Source organism: Pseudophryne corroboree, chromosome 2, assembly GCF_028390025.1.
Source record: "Pseudophryne corroboree isolate aPseCor3 chromosome 2, aPseCor3.hap2, whole genome shotgun sequence".
Classification (NCBI taxonomy): Eukaryota; Metazoa; Chordata; class Amphibia; order Anura; family Myobatrachidae; genus Pseudophryne; species Pseudophryne corroboree.
In genome coordinates, this window is record NC_086445.1 from 633,111,837 (window position 1) to 633,129,636 (window position 17,800).

Genomic DNA, 17,800 nt, shown 5'->3' on the forward strand with positions numbered 1-17,800 from the left:
GCCACTCAGGCTGGAGAGCGCATGCCATAGCTTTATACCAATGGGAAAAATTGGGTATGCATAAGCAGAGCAGCACACACTGCCAGAATGGGTAGAATGGTAGCACATACTGTACATCAGTCTGCTGATAGATGTGTCTTTACTAACTAAACAGCACACTAAACAGCACTGTTTCCCATCAAAGAACCTTACATTAACACTAGAGCTGTATGATAAGAACGCTCTCCCTACCATGAAGTATGATGGCAGGAGAACAAGGCTTCTCGACTTCGGTGACAAAAAAAGGTTGTCAAGATAGTGGACAAAACGTCTGAGCTAAATTTTGAAAAAATCTGCTCACACATCCTATTAATGTTATTATTGTGTTATTTTTTTTTAATATGCATTTTTAAATACATTTATCGACATTTCGCAAAATGTAACAAATATTTAAAAGAAAAAAAAAATCAACATTGTATGTTGTTTATACACTGAGACAATACATCCGGGATTGAGAAAAATACATTCAATACCGGGACACAAATATATGACAGCACAACACATGAAACATTCAGCTTTATTTGTAATTTTAGATTTTTGGAAAACTCCATTATAAAGATTTTTCTGTAAATATGTTTGAAATTAGCTCTCGTTAAATAGTAATATTGAAGCATTATTAACTACCAACACAAAACACATGTTTTATTTTGAAGGCTTTGATATTATCAGGATTGTGGTATTAATCATATTTTATTAAATTATGTTTTAAAAATATTTGAGATTTGTATGTGATACTGACTGCACTATTAGGCCTTACCCCCTCATGGCTTAATGCAGAAAATCACAGATCTATGAAGAATGGATGGGGCCAAAATTATGTAATTCTCATATAATCACATCACATTGGCTCCTCCTCATAGAGCTGTGATTCACAGCATTATGCACCCACTACTGCCAATTTCACAAAGAAGTGAACACCGTTGAAGGAGTAGATGGCGTTCCAGCATCTAGCCCACTATCTTGTGAAATGGTGCCCCTTCCGCACACACACACTTCACAACACATATCGCGGACGTTCCAAGAGAGCAGATAAGTATTTCCTTTACTTGAAAGAAAAATACTGTCATTAATTACAAAGAAACAGCCATGTGTAAAAATTATGTCAAATTTATTTAAGCATTGTGTTGTATAAATAAATAGATTATAAAATAAAATGAAAGGTTCTCATGGAGAAGGTCAATATACTGTAGGATATTCTCCAGGCTCTTTTGGATGTTGTTGACTTTGGAGCAGAGCAGCTGGAGGTAGCCCTGATGATGTTGCCCCATTGCCAGTGGGGGCATCTCCCCGCCCCCAGAACTGTTAACGAAACAAATATATCAAATTAGTAAAGAAATCATGATTGTGTATCAATAAGACATTATTACACAGTACACAGTTGACAGAATTGAGAATGGTTGCTGGGCATGGATTTTAGCCACTATAATAAACAGTAGGTCTAAGAACACTGCAGGAGTTAATTATATTATAAGGACTTATTTCTATAATCAACCATTATTAATGGATTGGGGAATGTTGTGTAGCAAAATTGAGAAAATATAAGCTAATATAGTGCAAGTATTGCTAATACAAACACTATGTATGAAGCCACATCCTCACCATAACTGGCCTTGGCCAACATGGACTTATCAGAGGACATTACCAGAGGCGGATTTACCACCATGCAACCAAAGCGGCTGCTTAGGGCCCTGTGGGTCTCAGGGGGCCCTGTGGGTCCCAGGAGGCCCACGATTAGACTTTATGGAGGGCATTTCCGGCGGACCATGACCTCCATAAAAAAATGTCAGAGCACTGGGCTGACTGAGTACTCTCAGCAGGCTGTCAGTGATTAGACAGCCATTTATTCCTGATTTCTGATTACTATGGAATGGCAGTGGTGAATTTCTCATTAGACACGTGAGGCATGTGCCTAGGGGCACACTTGTTTAGGGGCGGCACTTGGATGCTTGTGTTGGTACTATCAGCCCAAAAAGTACCAGTAACTCTGCAATGTATCCACTGAACTATACCATATGCCATATTGAATGGAGTGTAAACAGGCAAGATATGCACATACTGCCCTTGTAAGCTATCCTACTTAGTAAATACGTATACATACAGTGCATCCGGAAAGTATTCACAGTGCTTTACTTTTTCCACATTTTGTTATTTTACAGCCTTATTCCAAAATGGAATAAATTCATCTTTTCCCTCAAAATTCTACACACAATACCCCATAATGACAATGTGAAAAAGTTTTTTTTAAGATTTTTGCAAATTTATTAAAAATAAAAAACTAAGAAATCACATGTACATAAGTATTCACAGCCTTTGCTCAACACTTTGTTGATGCACCTTTGGCAGCAATTACAGCCCCAAGTCTTTTTGAATATGATACCACAAGCTTGGCACACCTATCTTTGGGCAGTTTCACCCATTCCTCTTTGCAGCACCTCTCAAGCTCCATCAGGTTGGATGGGAAGCGCCGGTGCACAGCCATTTTCAGATCTCTCCTGAGATATTCAATCGGATTCAAGTCTGGGCTTTGGCAGGGCCACTCAAGTACATTCACAGAGTTCTCCTGAAGCTACTCATTTGATGTCTTGTCTTAGGGTCGTTGTCATGATGAAAGATGAACCGTCGCCCCAGTCTGAGGTCAAGAGCGCTCTGGAGCAGGTTTTCATCCATGATGTCTCTGTACATTGCTGCATTCATCTTTCCCTAACCTGACTAGTATCCCAGTTCCTGCTGCAGAAAAACATCCCCACAGCATGATGCTGCCACCACCATGCTTCACTGTAGGGATGGTATTGGCCTGGTGATAAGCGGTGCCTGGTTTCCTCCAAACATGACGCCTGGCATTCACACCAAAGAGTTCAATCTTTGTCTCATCAGACCAGAGAATTTTGTTTGTCATGGTCTGAGAGTTCTTCAGGTGTATTTTAGCAAACTCCAGGCGGGCTGTCATGTGCATTTTACTAAGCAGCAGCTTCCGTCTGGCCACTCTACCATACAGGCCTGATTGGTGGATTGCTGCAGAGATGGTTGTCCTTCTGGAAGGTTCTCCTCTCTCCACAGAGGAATGCTGTAGATCTGACAGAGTGACCATTGGGTTTTTGGTCACCTCCCTGACTAGGGCCCTTCTCCTCTGATCACTCAGTTTAGAAGGACGGCCAGCTCTAGGAAGAGTCCTGGTGGTTGCAAACTTCTTCCATTTATAAATATTTTTCTGTACCCTTCCCCAGATTTGTGCTTCGAGACAATCCTGTCTCAGAGGTCTACAGACAATTCCTTTGACTTCATGCTTGGTTTGTGCTCAGACATGCACTGCCAAATGTGGGACATTATATAGACAGGTGTGTGCCTTTCCAAATCATGTCCAATCAAATGAATTTACCACAGGTGGACTCCAATTAAGTTGTAGGAATATCTCAATGATGATCAGTGGAAAACGGATGCAGCTGAGCTCAATTTTGAGCTTCACATGATTTCTTCGTTTTTTATTCTTAACACATTTGCAAAAATCTCCCAAAAACTTTTTTCACATTGTCATTATGGGGTATTGTGTGTAGAATTTTCAGGGAATAAATTAATTTATTCCAGTTTGGAATAAGGCTGTAACATAACAAAATGTGGAAAAAGTGAAGCGCTGTGAATACTTTCCGGATGCACTGTAATTAAAAATAAAAAAAATGTCATAGTGGCTTTTTTTTATTATTCTATTAATTGCCTATCATCAAATGAAGGCATATAACCAATCAATATAAATAATACAAGTAAGGTAGGCGGGGGGCGGACGTTACTGTCTAGAGGTGCCCTCACCCTAAATCCGCCACCTGTGGAATGGTACTTCATTACTTCCATAGCAGTAGTGAGGATCAGAATTTCCTCATATGTGAACCTAGCTGCTCTCATGATTTCAACTGAGTTAAGATTTTGAACAATCCCATTGCTTACTGGCTGTCTGACAACTGAGGGCTGATCATCAAAAACCCTGACGAAATGGCTGCTAACTGAATTTACCTATTATAATAATGTCTCTGAGAGCAAGAAGAGAGCTGTACAGCCATCTTTTAATACTAAATACAAATATTATTTTATATATGTGACAGTAAGCATACGGATGGTGTAATGGTTATCATTACTACCTCACAACACTTAGGTCATGGGTTCGATTCCCACCATGGCCCTAACTGTAAGAAATGTGTATGCTCTCCCCATGCTTACGTGGGTTTCCTTTGGGTACTCCAGTTTCCTCCCACAATCCACAAATATACTGGTGGTATGCAGAGCCGGTCCTAGGCATAGGTATGCCCAGGTACACAAGCAGCTTCTTCTGATTAAAAAAAATACTATGTGGCATGTCTATATTCTGTGTGTGACTGTGGCTGTATCAGCATATGAAATGCTACGTTACAGTGTATTCATGGAAATCACTGTAACGTAGCATTTCATGTGCAGCTACAATCACACTCGCACACAGAATATAGGCATGCCGCATATCATTATAATCAGCAGAAGCCACTTGTGCATCCTACCCACATAGCAATGCAAATAAGACACATTTTCATAAAAAAATAGGCGCCCAATGTTAGCAGAGCTGCCAGCTGGCTCAGGCAAGGCATCTCCTGTTGCATGGCATATTGAGGCAAGATGTATGAGGACACATCTGTATCCAAGCAGGGGCCACAGTGTTAGCGATTGTGTGAGTTAGTTGTTGTGCAATAGTGTTTGGCATATGTGTCATGTGTATAAATGCATTAATAATTAGTGGCAAATGTGTAGGGGGCACTATGTGTGTCATTATGTATATAAGGGCATTAATAATGTATGGCATATGTGAAAGGGACATTATGTGTGTCATTATGTGTATAAGGGCACTAATAATGTGCGGCATATGTGTAAGGGGCACTGTGTGTGTCATTATGTGTATAAGGGCACTAATAATGTGCAGCATATGTGTAAGGGACATTATGTGTGTCATTATGTGTATAAGGGCACTAATAATGTGCAGCATATGTGTAAGGGGCATTACTGTGTGGTATTGTGTAACTATGCATTATTAATATGTGGCATTATGTGTATAAGGTGCTCTACTGTGTGGTGTAATGTATAGAAAAGGCACTACTGTGTGGTCTGTGAATAAAGAGCAGTATGGTGTGGTGTAATGTGAATAAGGGGCAATTCAGTGTGATGTTATGTGAGTAAGGGGCACTACTGTGAGGAGAAACGTTTATAAGGTAAAGTGGTACTACTGTGGGATGTAACGTGAATTCGAGACACTATCGCATGATAAAATGTGAATAAAGTTGCACTACTGTGTGTTGTAATTTGAATTGGGGGTACTTTTGTGTGGCCATGCCCCTTGCCAGCAAGAACACGCCCCTTTTTGGGCTGTGTGCTGAATGTGCACACTATTCCTATTTAAAATATAGGGGGTAGGAACACCAAAATGAGGACTGCTATGGGTGAAGGGGGAAGGTGCTGGGAAAGGGGTGCAACCAAAATCTTGCCTAGGGCATCATATTGGTTAGGGCCGGCTCTGGTGGTATGTTCATTGTCTCCTGACAAAAAAACTAACCCTAGTGTGTGCATGTACATGTGTTTAGGGTAGACTAGATCACAGGTTCTCAAACTCGGTCCTCAGGACCCCACACAGTGCATGTTTTGCAGGTCTCCTCACAGAATCACAAGTGACATAATTAGCTCCACCTGTGGGCCTTTTAAAATGTGTCAGTGAGTAATTAATGCACCTGTGCACCTGCTGGGTTACCTGCAAAACATGCACTGTGTGGGGTCCTGAGGACCGAGTTTGAGAACCACTGGACTAGATGATCCAGGTGGTTCTTATCTGCCATCAAATTCTATGTTTCATGTTCGTCATATCCCACATCAATTACTGTAACCATTCTTCCTCTCTTGCCTCAACCTATCATGAGCTCTACTCCAATCTCATTTTCCTTTGTAACTGCTAAAAATATAATAAAGTATAACAAATGCTTTTTAGAGAACTGCAACACGTTTACTTACATGTTGTTTCTTTTCTGAACTGCGGATGAAGCACCCGCCACCAAGCACCAGCCTGATGACAATATGCTGACAACACTGGCATTTCAGTCTGAAGGGCAGACTCCAGTGCTGCCACAAACAGCAACTTTTTCACAGTCTGCGATTCTGGTTACATCCCCAACAGGTCAACTTCTGGAGTTAGTAGGACACAGCATTGCGGAACAGGCTGGATAATTTCTTCAGCAACCTGGACATCAATTTCACCCTCCAGGAGATGAAGAAGCTGCAATCAACAGTGACTGCCTGTATAAGGAAGGTTGGAATGACCTTGGCAGCCATCCTCAATTGGTTGGCTCCTGCAGACTTAGGACATGTCCCCACATCTGTACATGTTGTGTCTAAGCCTAAGGTAGCGGCAACACAAACTGCTTTTGGTTAATCAGCTGATAGGTGTGTGCTTAATACTGGCGCTGTGTCAGTGATTTTGCAATAATTCAATAAGAATCAATATAATCATGTTGTCATCCATCATCATCATCATTATCCTGTTGTATTTGCACCAACCCTGTAGACTCCTTTTGTGAGCATATCAACAAAACTGCTGAGCTACATTACACTTTTACTGCACACTGCTAGTTAAAAATGTCCATTCACACACCTGCTCCATTTCTCCAGTCATAAGGGGTGATATTTCCAAATTGCGTTCAACTCTGCAATTGCACATTTATGTGTATTCACTTTCAGGGCAAAACACGCAAGCTTCACCACGCCATCTACCATATTGCATCGGTCCCTACTTATTAAATGTCCACTTATACGAAACTTGAGCCATTATTTATACATTATGGGACTATATGATAGCACTTTCCTGATACAGTAAGCTATATCATTACCCATACAGATGGATGTAATAAAGCAAAAATACTAACATAACTTCTCAAAATATCAGTTTCATTGCAGCTTATGTCTTTGCAGCTTTGTAAATGATCTTTTGTTTTTGTTTGGTATACACATTGAGCTCTATATAAGATGGGCAGTTTTTATTTATGTTTAAAATTTTATTTTACTTTACCATGTCAAATATGAGCTTTGCAATTTATTTAATCTTTATACATTTTTATATTATTTAGCATTTTATTTAAAGCAATTTTTAAAGGCAAAAGCTTATCTACTGCTGCAACAATTGTTGAAAATCTGTGATGTGATTTTGGCATCGGCATTACGCTGATGCAGAATGCAGGAAAAGTTTCTGACACAGACGTCATTTTTCTAAGATATTTTTGGCGTGTATCATATTGATAAATTTCAGCAGAAACATTTGTCAGCAATACAAGTTTATCATTGATGTTTATCATTTCAACATCATGGTAATCAATAAATAGACCCCTAGTAACGCAGTTAGGGCTAATAGCAAAATAATAGAAACCCTCCCACAAACACCCCCCCCCCCCCACACACACACACACAGAAAATGGAAGACAAAATAAATCACGTTATTGTAAAAAACCCAACAACTAGGGGAGGAGCAAGATAGTAGTTGAATGTTCTCATTAATACTGCATATACAGGTTTAGCATTGCAGATCCAAAATGCTTGGGACCAGAAGTATTTTGGATATCTGATTTTTCCGTATTTTGGAATAATTCCATACCATAATGAGATATCATGGTGATGGGACCCAAGTCTAAGCACAGAATGCATTTATGTTTCATATACACCTTATACACACTGCCTGAAGGTCATTTAATACAGTATTTTTAATAACTTTGTGTATTAAACAAAGTTTGTGTACATTAAGCCATCAGAAAACAAAGGTTTCACTATCTCAGTCTCACTCAAAAAATTATGTATTTCGGAATATTCTATATTTCGGAATATTTGGGAATGGGATACTCAACCTGTATTTCATTATATAATGAGTTAGCTGATTTTCAGGGCCATGCCTAAGAGTTGGGGCTGTTGGTGCCCCTGTGGCACCTGCACTTGGTTTGCAGGGTGTCTGCAGCCTAAAAAGACATAGCAGAGCAGCAGACTCCCCAGGCGCATTACATAATGATGCCACATGTTTAGAGGTTGGAGCCAGCATATGATGGAAAACCACCTTGCTACGGCCCTGGTTATTTGTACTACTGTTATAAGTTTATACGGTTTATCTTTAACTGCTGTATTAATCATATGGACTTCATTGGGTATCCAGTTACAAGTAGTGGTTAAGTCCATTAAAGTTTAAAAAATCTATTAATCACCTAGAGTGGACTATATCACGCCATGTACTAAATAGTTTGCTGCAGTTTTAATTTCTCATTTGGTTCTGTTTTCAGTTTTTTTCCTAATGATATATTGAAAATTATTTCCGTTCTGGCTCAAAACTGCCATCATTCCAAAGCCCAATAAGGATAATTCAGACTGTGCTAATTATCACCTTGCTTGTTTTATGACTAAATATCAATCTTAAACTCCTGATTAAAATGTTCTTTCACTACAGCTCTTTTTTAGGTGAAATAATCATAATAATGAGGCAGGTTTCAGGCCCAGGAAACAGACTTCTGTTCTTATTAGGCGGGGTAAGTGACCTTTAGTCCTGTGAAGGCAAGCAGTGCTATTTTCATTAAACTGAAACAGAGCCTTTGTTTCTGTTTTCTAGAATTGTCTACATTATGTTCAACAGAGGATGGAGCAATTTATTTCTCTGTACAGTATTTAAGGCTTTACACTGAAATACATCCTTATTAATCCATTTAGGCATTACCTGCCAATGTGAGCTAACCATTAACAGTGGCACACATTGTATTGTATCCCTGTATGCCAATAGTGACCTAACAATTTCACCAATGCACTTCTTAATTTTTTTATATACTGCGTAAAGTTGTACATGTGTTGCACATGAGTGCCGAGCAATGCTTTTATATATATATATATATAGTCCCTTATCGGACGGCACTCAAGCGGTATAGCTCAGCAGGCCCCACGGTGCCATAGTCCACAGAAACATAGATATCCAAAGGGGAAACAATTAAAGGCACTCGAGAGGACAACAAATACTCAGAGATTCAGATGATTCTTAATCGACGTTTCGGAGCTTACGCCCCTTTATCAAGACATATCATACACGGTATCTAGGATATCTATATATATATATATAGATATATGTATATATACACACACACACTGATTTAAAAGTCGCAGAACACCCTTTTGTTTCAAAAACTGTGCAGGAAATGGGAACACTATATACTCCAGTAAGGTATGGGTGAGGTGGTCTATCTTTTAGGGTATGTACCGAACATGGGCGCTATCTTGAAATCGGCCATCTTGAATCTAAGTCAGTTTATTCAAATGGAAAGGGGGTTGTGTAACATGTCAAATAACATCAGAATTTGCTGAAAACTTTATTGCTGCTAACAGATTTGAAATAGCAGTTATGGTTCAAAAGTTACAACACTTTTTTGTTGTTGCAGGTAACTGAAGATGGCTTTGACAAAAGAGGAGAGAATTGAGGTCATTTTGATGTCTGGAGAACAAAGTTTCTGTGTCATAGCTGCAGATTTTATCAAACCGGCACCCAGAAAGACCTCCAATTTCACATAACACTGTCAGGTGCCTAATTTCCAAATTCTGAGAAACTAGGACTGTGGCTGACAAGTCACGGTGTGGTCGCCCAAAAAGTGCTACTGACGAGACAGCCTCAACAATGGTTTTGGCATCCTTTGTGAAGAGCCCACAATGCAGCACATAATGTTGTACACACAGTTGTACTGTTTAACTTTCAATCCACCCAGCCAACTGATCAAGTTTTCAGACCAACTAAATGGTAATGCATTTAGTTGGTCGGGAAACCTGTACGCCTAATTCTGTGTGCAACTGTACGCCTACTTCTGTATGCTAAACAAAGAATGACAATAATATTATATATTTGTATATATATATATATATATATATATATGTATATGTATATACATATATATATAATATTATTGTCATGAGTGCCGAGCATTGCTTATATATATATATATATATATATATATACAAAAGCAATGCTCGACACTCATGCACAACATATGCAACAAGCCAGGTGCCCTCCTAAAGATCCATGCACAATCTCCAGCAGGCAGGCGGCACTCCTGGTCTCCTTATCTGTAATAACCGGACCACACACCGTTAATACTTCAATGGGGACCAGCAGTGGTGCACTGTATTGCATCCGGGACAAAATGCTCAGCTTGTCTTTCCTCTATACGACTCCTGTCCAACTACCCAATGGGAATCTGGGGCGTTCTTATGCAGGAAGGAGATGTGAAGCCGAATGCTGCGTCATGGCTATAAAACGCACAGCACTGCTAATCCCCAAGGTAAGGCAGCCAGCACATATTTGACATAAACCATTACATGTATGTTTATATGTGTTATCCAGCACTCCCATACAATGAGTAGTCTGCGCTGCAGCCGCCACTGGCTGTATGATCCAGTAACATAACAATTTTACCTTGTGATCAGAAGGATGTGAAAGTGAAGAAAAAGACAATATGTAAAGTTATGTGTGGACTGAATAGAAAAAAATGAATTGGGTAAGATAAGACCGCAGACCACACATGTGCTGGAGTCCCGATACAGGAGTGTAGAGACTGCTGATGTGCTCCCCTCTGTCCCTGTGTGTGATCAGTGTTACATTCCTGCAGTATAATAGCATACTGCAATGTGATTTTGGGTGCTAAAATTGCGCGACGATTGCACTGCAAATGCGGCTATTGATAAATGGACCCCTGAATGAATAACACTATTACTCATTTAGTTTTTGAATTCTGAACTATGGCGTCCTAGGTGACTGCCTAGGCTCACATAGTAGTAGCACCGATCCTGACTGCGGTGAATATGTTTTCACATTAAGGATTTCTAATTTGCAGATAATAGCTATACCGACATCATTAGTAATAATGTTAAAGGATAGCACCACTCAAACTTGAACATTTTTCTTTACATCGAGATAAGTGACGTAAATAAAATTTGAAAAGTTCACTTACCATAATTTGTCTGGTCCTCCGATTTTGGTGTGTCCGGTGATGTCTCTTACGGTCAGAGCAGGATATACAGTCTCCAGAACATTGAAACTGTTTCAGAAATTCCAACTTATAGTGAAATCACTTGAGCAAAGTCCGTTCCAAGTAGAACACTTCTGTGACAAACAAGAGGGAGGACTCTCCTGCTTGGACCATTAGGGACATCGCGGAACCTGTCATATCGGAGCAAAGTGAGCTTTGTTATTTTATTTACCTTACCTAACTCCACCCACTCCACTACTTAGTTGTAAATTAATGACTTTTGTGCCATCACAGATAAAGAACAGTTCATTGTTTTTGTGACAAGCCAATCTAAAAATATGGTAGTAAATCAGAATCTTGGTTAAATATCATTCTGTTCTCAAACCAATGTAAATTGCAGCTAGTCTGAGTCATTTACATGTAAAACAGTAAGCAGTGTAATTGAATGTTTTTCCTAAAAAGTTCATATTATTTTTAAAGTTATGCTTCTAGTATTTCTTTGATATACACAGTATAAGCATCCACAGATATAAATTCCATCTCAATCGGCACTCTATACCCAGTTGTACTTAATCATTAATATACCAATATTGATTGTGTAGAGCTGCAGAAATTTTTAAGGTTTGCCTGTACTATTTAATAAGAAGAAAAAGAAGAAGACGAAGAAGCAGAGAGAGAGAAAAAGATAAATAATAAATAACCTATATATCAATTATAAAGTAACAATGCAAAATTCAATAGTTATCCAATATTTTTGTGAAAGTAGTGTAAAAGAACATTACCTTTTTGAATAGAATGTTTATTTTATGATATCTGTATTTATGTTTTAGGATTTTTTCTGGACATTTGTATTTGTCAGTGGAGCTATCTGTGTAAGCACATATTTCTGGGACTTCAGTTACTGAGTCTGAGGTGAAAAAGGCTTTGCACCTAACATGAACATGGTAATAGTTCTATAATCTGCAGCCTGCTAGCAATCATGTAACAGGTTTTCTGCTTTTTACGAGCAGAAATACTGGCAGAATATAAAATAAAGGTTTTCATTTCCCTAGAGGTCCACCTCAAAAGCATACCACATTCGCCCCCCTCCCTGCTCAGCTGCCAGCTTCCTCTATTTAAGTCAATAGATTTAGATTTGTGGGCTTCTAGGAGGATGGTGGTTTTAAGACTTGGATAAAACTATAAAGCAAAAGTAACCTTAATATCCTAATGTGGAACAAGAAAATAGCCTATGTGAAACCTCAATTTTAATGCAATAAGGCAACAAACAGGTTAAAAGAGATCAGCACAGTACATTACTGCAAATGTGAGCTATGTAATATTCTGCTTCAACTTTCCCTATTTATTTTTTAATTGCAACACCTTGTGCTGAATGAATTAATTAGTGCTAAAAAAAAAGCCCTTCACTTTTCAATTTTATCTGCCAGTCTTCTTCCAAATTGGCGTAGCTAGTGCAGTATTAAGCGCTAAAGATTATGATGGCGACAGGGAGCATGATTTCTCTACACTAATAAGACCCAGAACAACAACAGTGCAGGAAGTAGAAAGTGGTGGTAAGCTGCCTGTAATATGAAGGGACATTAACTCTGTATACTATATATTTATATATAAAGTAAGTCATACTGTACTTGCCTACTCTCCTGGAATGGCTGGGCAGCTCCCGAAAATCGGGTGGCACTTCCGGCCACCTGGAAAAGTGGGCAAGACTCCCTCATCATAGTTTTTTTTTTTACATAGAGTGGATAGAAACGCATTGGAACCTATGATTGTTATATGTGCTATCTCTATTTGTTTGCAATTTGCATATAGATTAAAAAAGCAGATTACACTATGTTTATCTTTCTCCGGTTGTCTTTGAGACATACACTTGGCCAGTGATCTGTATTGGAATAAAGAAGATTATAAACATCTGTGTGACTCCATGTTCAACAACAGATTGACTATTACATTCACCTGAGAGACAAACTGCTGGGAGGATTCATCCATCGTGTATCTTTCTACAAGGAATGTGACTATACTTTCCTAATCATTCACAAAAGCGCCATGTGGTAACACTGTCCTATTTTGTATGATTTTGATAAATACTCTCCCGTGTCTTACTATAATATATGTGATGGGACAAAAAGTTACAGTGTACATCAGTACATAGGTAAAGTACGTAATGCAGTTTATAAGTCAGTTGTAAATGATTAGAAACATGTACCATGCCATTATAGATAATCAAGTTTAATGTTTGAAAAATAAAAAAAAAGCATAACAAACACTAAATATTTGTCAATAAGCAGTTTTACAGTGCAAAAAAACATTGAAGGTTAATGGTAGCAGTGCTTAGATAAAGCACAAAAAGAAAAAATAAAGCTGTCATATAAAATAAAAAAGACTGTAAAACTGTAAAACCCCAACACCCCATATAAGTAAAGTGCATGTATTATTGATAAAATTATCCATAGAAACAGCAACATTTAAGTGAAGGTCCATCATATAAATACACAATATTCTCTTCACGGGGAAGATTGATAGGGGACAACTAAACACTTTCTGTAGTCACCTTAACCACGTAACTTTTCCAAAAATATCCCCAAATGCAATGATTATTTTTAATATTTATTATGTAAATAATAGCTATTTAAACCCATTTCGGTTTCATTTTATAAATAAATGTGCAGATTTGTTATACTGAATCAGGGTTAAAAGCCCTGCAGCAATGGGGACAGCTTTGGATAAAATAGATTAAAAAAAAACTGCTGGACACCAGCAAGGGGGGGGGGGGTTGGTCAAAGCTTTCAGGATTGTCCCCATTCTGTTCACAACGTGGCCTGGAAATGGCGGTGGGTTGTCCCGGGCTGGCTAAGATTAGCTTGAGAACGTGTCAGATTGGACTGTGTTTTATGTCAGTTTTTTATGCACTTTTTCAATCAGATATACAATGTAGACTGAAGCTGTAATTGATACATTGTACTATGTTCATCATCCACAATCTGAGTGATTTTTAACGCCTATATGGTATTAAATGATATGTTGCAGTGGGCCACTTTAGGGATTATATGCTTTTCTGTTTTATTTACCTTGTATCGGATTGGGGTCTTTATGCCCAAACCCATGAGAAGCCATCAAATGAGTTGCCCTTTGTTTTTTATTGCTCTGCCACTTAGGTTGATTTCCCACTATCTCCTTACAGAATACACAATATTATTTTTCAGCATGTCCCCATATTTACCAGGAATAGTACATTTTATTTGTTTCATCAGCTTTAGAAAAGGAACCACTGTTTAGACAGCACTTTAATCTTGATAGACACCAACTTGAGGTGTTGAAACACATTCAAACAGGTGCTTGTCCCATGAGTTTCCACTAGATGCCTACTTATAACATTTGGTTTCAGTCTTTCTGGTTCTTTTTACTTTTCAAGCTGAAACATCATTTCCATCTGGTAAGAATACCTCACCACTCCGCAGTTTGGGGACTTTTTATATTCGTTTATTGACATTTTTCATAAGTGTTTTTATAGGGATACTCAATAAAATTCTTATCCCTGAGATATTGCAATACATTTCTTACACCATCTTCATATATCTCATCACCCCTGATGGGGACATGAAGCATTTTGATAGTCGCTTATAAAAATCTACACTATCTATGGGCCTAATTCAGATCTGATCACAGCAGCAAATTTATTAGCTAATGAGCAAAACCATGTGCACTGCAGGTAGGGCAGATATAACATGTGCAGAGAGAGTTACAGTTGGGTGTGGTTTGTTCAAACTGAAATCTAAATTGCAGTGTAAAAATAAAGGAGCCAGTATTTACCCTGCACAGAAACAATATAACCCACCCAAATCTTACTCTCTCTGCACATGTTATATCTTGCCCCCCTGCAGTGCACATGGTTTTGCCCATTAGCTAACAAATGTGCTGCTGCGATCAGATCTGAATTAGGCCCTATGAAAGGAGCTGATAATTAAACTTACTCTTTGGGACATATTTATCACAAACCACATCTCAAATGCAAATCTCAGATGTAGATGGGATGTGATAAATTCACCCAAATTTGCATTGCAGTAATTGAATACATTGCAAAGATATATAAATTAGAGGATACAGGGACAGAGCTTGCGAGAAGCTCTGTCTCTGCGAATCCTCTCCACAAACTTCTTAGGGTATTTTTCATGAAATATACAGTGAGAGTGTTACCGCGCATGCGCTGCTACCAGTGATCAGTCTGTGTATCTATCAGACACACATGACTGATCTCAGGGGCCAGATCCGAGCACAGCCATCACTGCCAGCAGCCAGAGAAGGCTGTGCAGTAGTCAGGGAACCAGAGGGAAGTCTAGATAATGCTATCTCAAGATATCGTTATTATCACAGGACTCCCTCTGGTATTTATATTTTATTTTTTGTTACTTCAGGCAGATCGTATTTCCTTTTACAAGTATGGGAAATGTGGTCTGGTTACTAAACAAATGCAATATTAAAGTCTTGGAGAACAATTTTGTGAATTATCCTCCAATTGCCATTTGGTACATTTAGGTGATACTAAAGTTATTTCTTTCTTTCTTTAGTAACAGTTTATTATATAGCACAGAAAATTCCATTGTGCTTTACAATTGAAACAGTGATAACATAAAGCATTTGTAAACAACAGTGAAAAAACAAAACTGGGTAATAACAGACAGTTATAGAAGTCCTGCTCATAAGCTTACAACCTATAGGAAAGTAGGCATTGATACACAAGGATAGCATACCTCCCAACTGTCCCGATTTTGATGGGATAGTATCATTTCTTTGGGACTGTCTCGCTGTTTCACCTGCGGTGAATAGACGCTGCATGCATGTGCACAGCATCTATTTACAGAGACAAGAGGGACTGAGGGCATGCCAGCAGCTCACAGAGCGCTGGCCATGCCCCACAGTGACGGGAAACAGGGGGCTTGGCTCGTGATTGCGGCACTACTGCATAGCCACGCCCCTGTGCTGAGGCCACACCCTTTTAAGGCGGGTGCAGCTTTGTCACACAGAAGTCCCGCATACGACTTATTGAAAGTTGGGAGGTATGGGATAGGTGTTATAAATTGCATAAAGATCCACTAGATGTGCTCACTTAATTTAGGTTTATGGAACATAGGAGAAACATCCTTAATAAATGTACTAACCACAGTATTCCGCAACATTTTTTAGAAGCTCATGAAGGGGACCCTGGGGGGCTTCAGCTGGTTCGATTGGAACATGTCCCGATCACCAGCATCGCTTCAGAACTCTATGCAGACAGGAAGCTGCCTGGATTCTGAGGTTACAGTCCCTCAAACCCCAGGGTCCTAACGAAACCATAGATCTAGAGTTCATCTGATTCTTGTGTACCCTATAATTAGAATCACTTTGTGCGCTCTTTGTCTATATCCTCTATTTGTGCTGCGAATCCCAGTGGTTCAAACCCTTTATTATTTATTTTTGGATCAGTTACTAAATATAATAAATAAATATATCATAATATATCTATGTGATGTTTAAATATATTTAACTTTGATCACTCTATGTGAGGATAATGCTGACTCTATGAATTAGGGTTATCTTTAATGTCGATACCTGGGATTTACTAGTTATCCCATTGTGACAGACCAGTGCGGGATTGTCAGAAATATACTACATTGCTTTTTACTTTCCTGCTCTTTTCTCTCTCTTTTATATATTTCTCACTCTACTTGTGGTGGCTCATTATGTATACTGTGTTGCAACTTGTAATGTAACACTGTGTATGGTAAAATGTTCTTTAGATTTTGGATTCTTTAGGTATGTAAACACACACACACACACACACACACACACACACACACACACACACACACACACACACACACACACATTATTAAACTGTGTATGCTTGCACATGTACATATAAAATCTACCTAACATATTTCAGATATACATAATATATATTTATATGAGACACAACCTAATAACAATAAAAATAATCTTTGCTATACATGTGTATTGAGGTAGATTAGGTGCGTTGGCTATATATTATTATAATATTAGTATTAGATTATATGTGTAATATAAAAAATATATATGAATAAGACCTCCAATTTGTGTAACATTTCCAATCTCATATTCCTATTGCTATTTAAGTCTGTAAGGCATGCTGTGAGATGTGTGTGTCTTTTTGTTTAAAATAATGATTATGCTGTACTACACATGTGCATGATTTAAGAGCACATGGAATGGGAGCATTGTGATTGATTAATTGAACTAATGATGTCCGGACACACCTGTGCACCAGGTACAGTGGCTTTTTACCTATTTTGTTACATTACAACCTGTAATTTGAAAAAAAAAAAAAAAAATATCTGAATTTTATGTGATGGATCTGCACAAAATAGTCTAAATTGGTGAAGTGAAATGAGAAAAGTTTATATTAAAAATATTTTTTTATAAATAAAAATTTGAAAATTGGCATGTGCAAATGTATTCACCCCCTTTCTATGAAGCCCCTCAAAAGTTCTGGTGCAACCTATTACCTTCAGAAGTCACATAATTAGTGAAATGAATTCCACCTGTGTTAAATCTAAGTGTCACATGATCTATCAGTATAAACACACCTTTTCTGAAAGGCCCCAGGGGCTGCAAAACCACTAAGCAAGAGGCATCACACCATGAAGACCAAGGAGCTCTCCAAACAAGTAAGGGACAAAGTTCTTGAGAAGAACAAGTCAGGGTTGGGTTATAAAAAAAAAATCCAA

General features: G+C 38.5%; 1 protein-coding gene across 6 annotated transcripts in view; it reads right to left on the reverse strand.

Moving 5' to 3' along the window:
- Positions 1-17,800, reverse strand: part of SCUBE3 (signal peptide, CUB domain and EGF like domain containing 3) — a 207,439-nt gene that overhangs the window by 128,196 nt on the left and 61,443 nt on the right. Inside the window, exon 1 of one of the 6 annotated variants that reach the window (XM_063954915.1) lies at positions 11,046-11,186. The exons of the other annotated variants lie outside the window; for them this stretch is intronic. The gene's annotated coding sequence lies outside the window, so the exon portion shown is untranslated. Of the gene's footprint in view, positions 1-11,045; positions 11,187-17,800 lie in introns of those variants that run through there. 6 annotated transcript variants of the gene reach the window in all.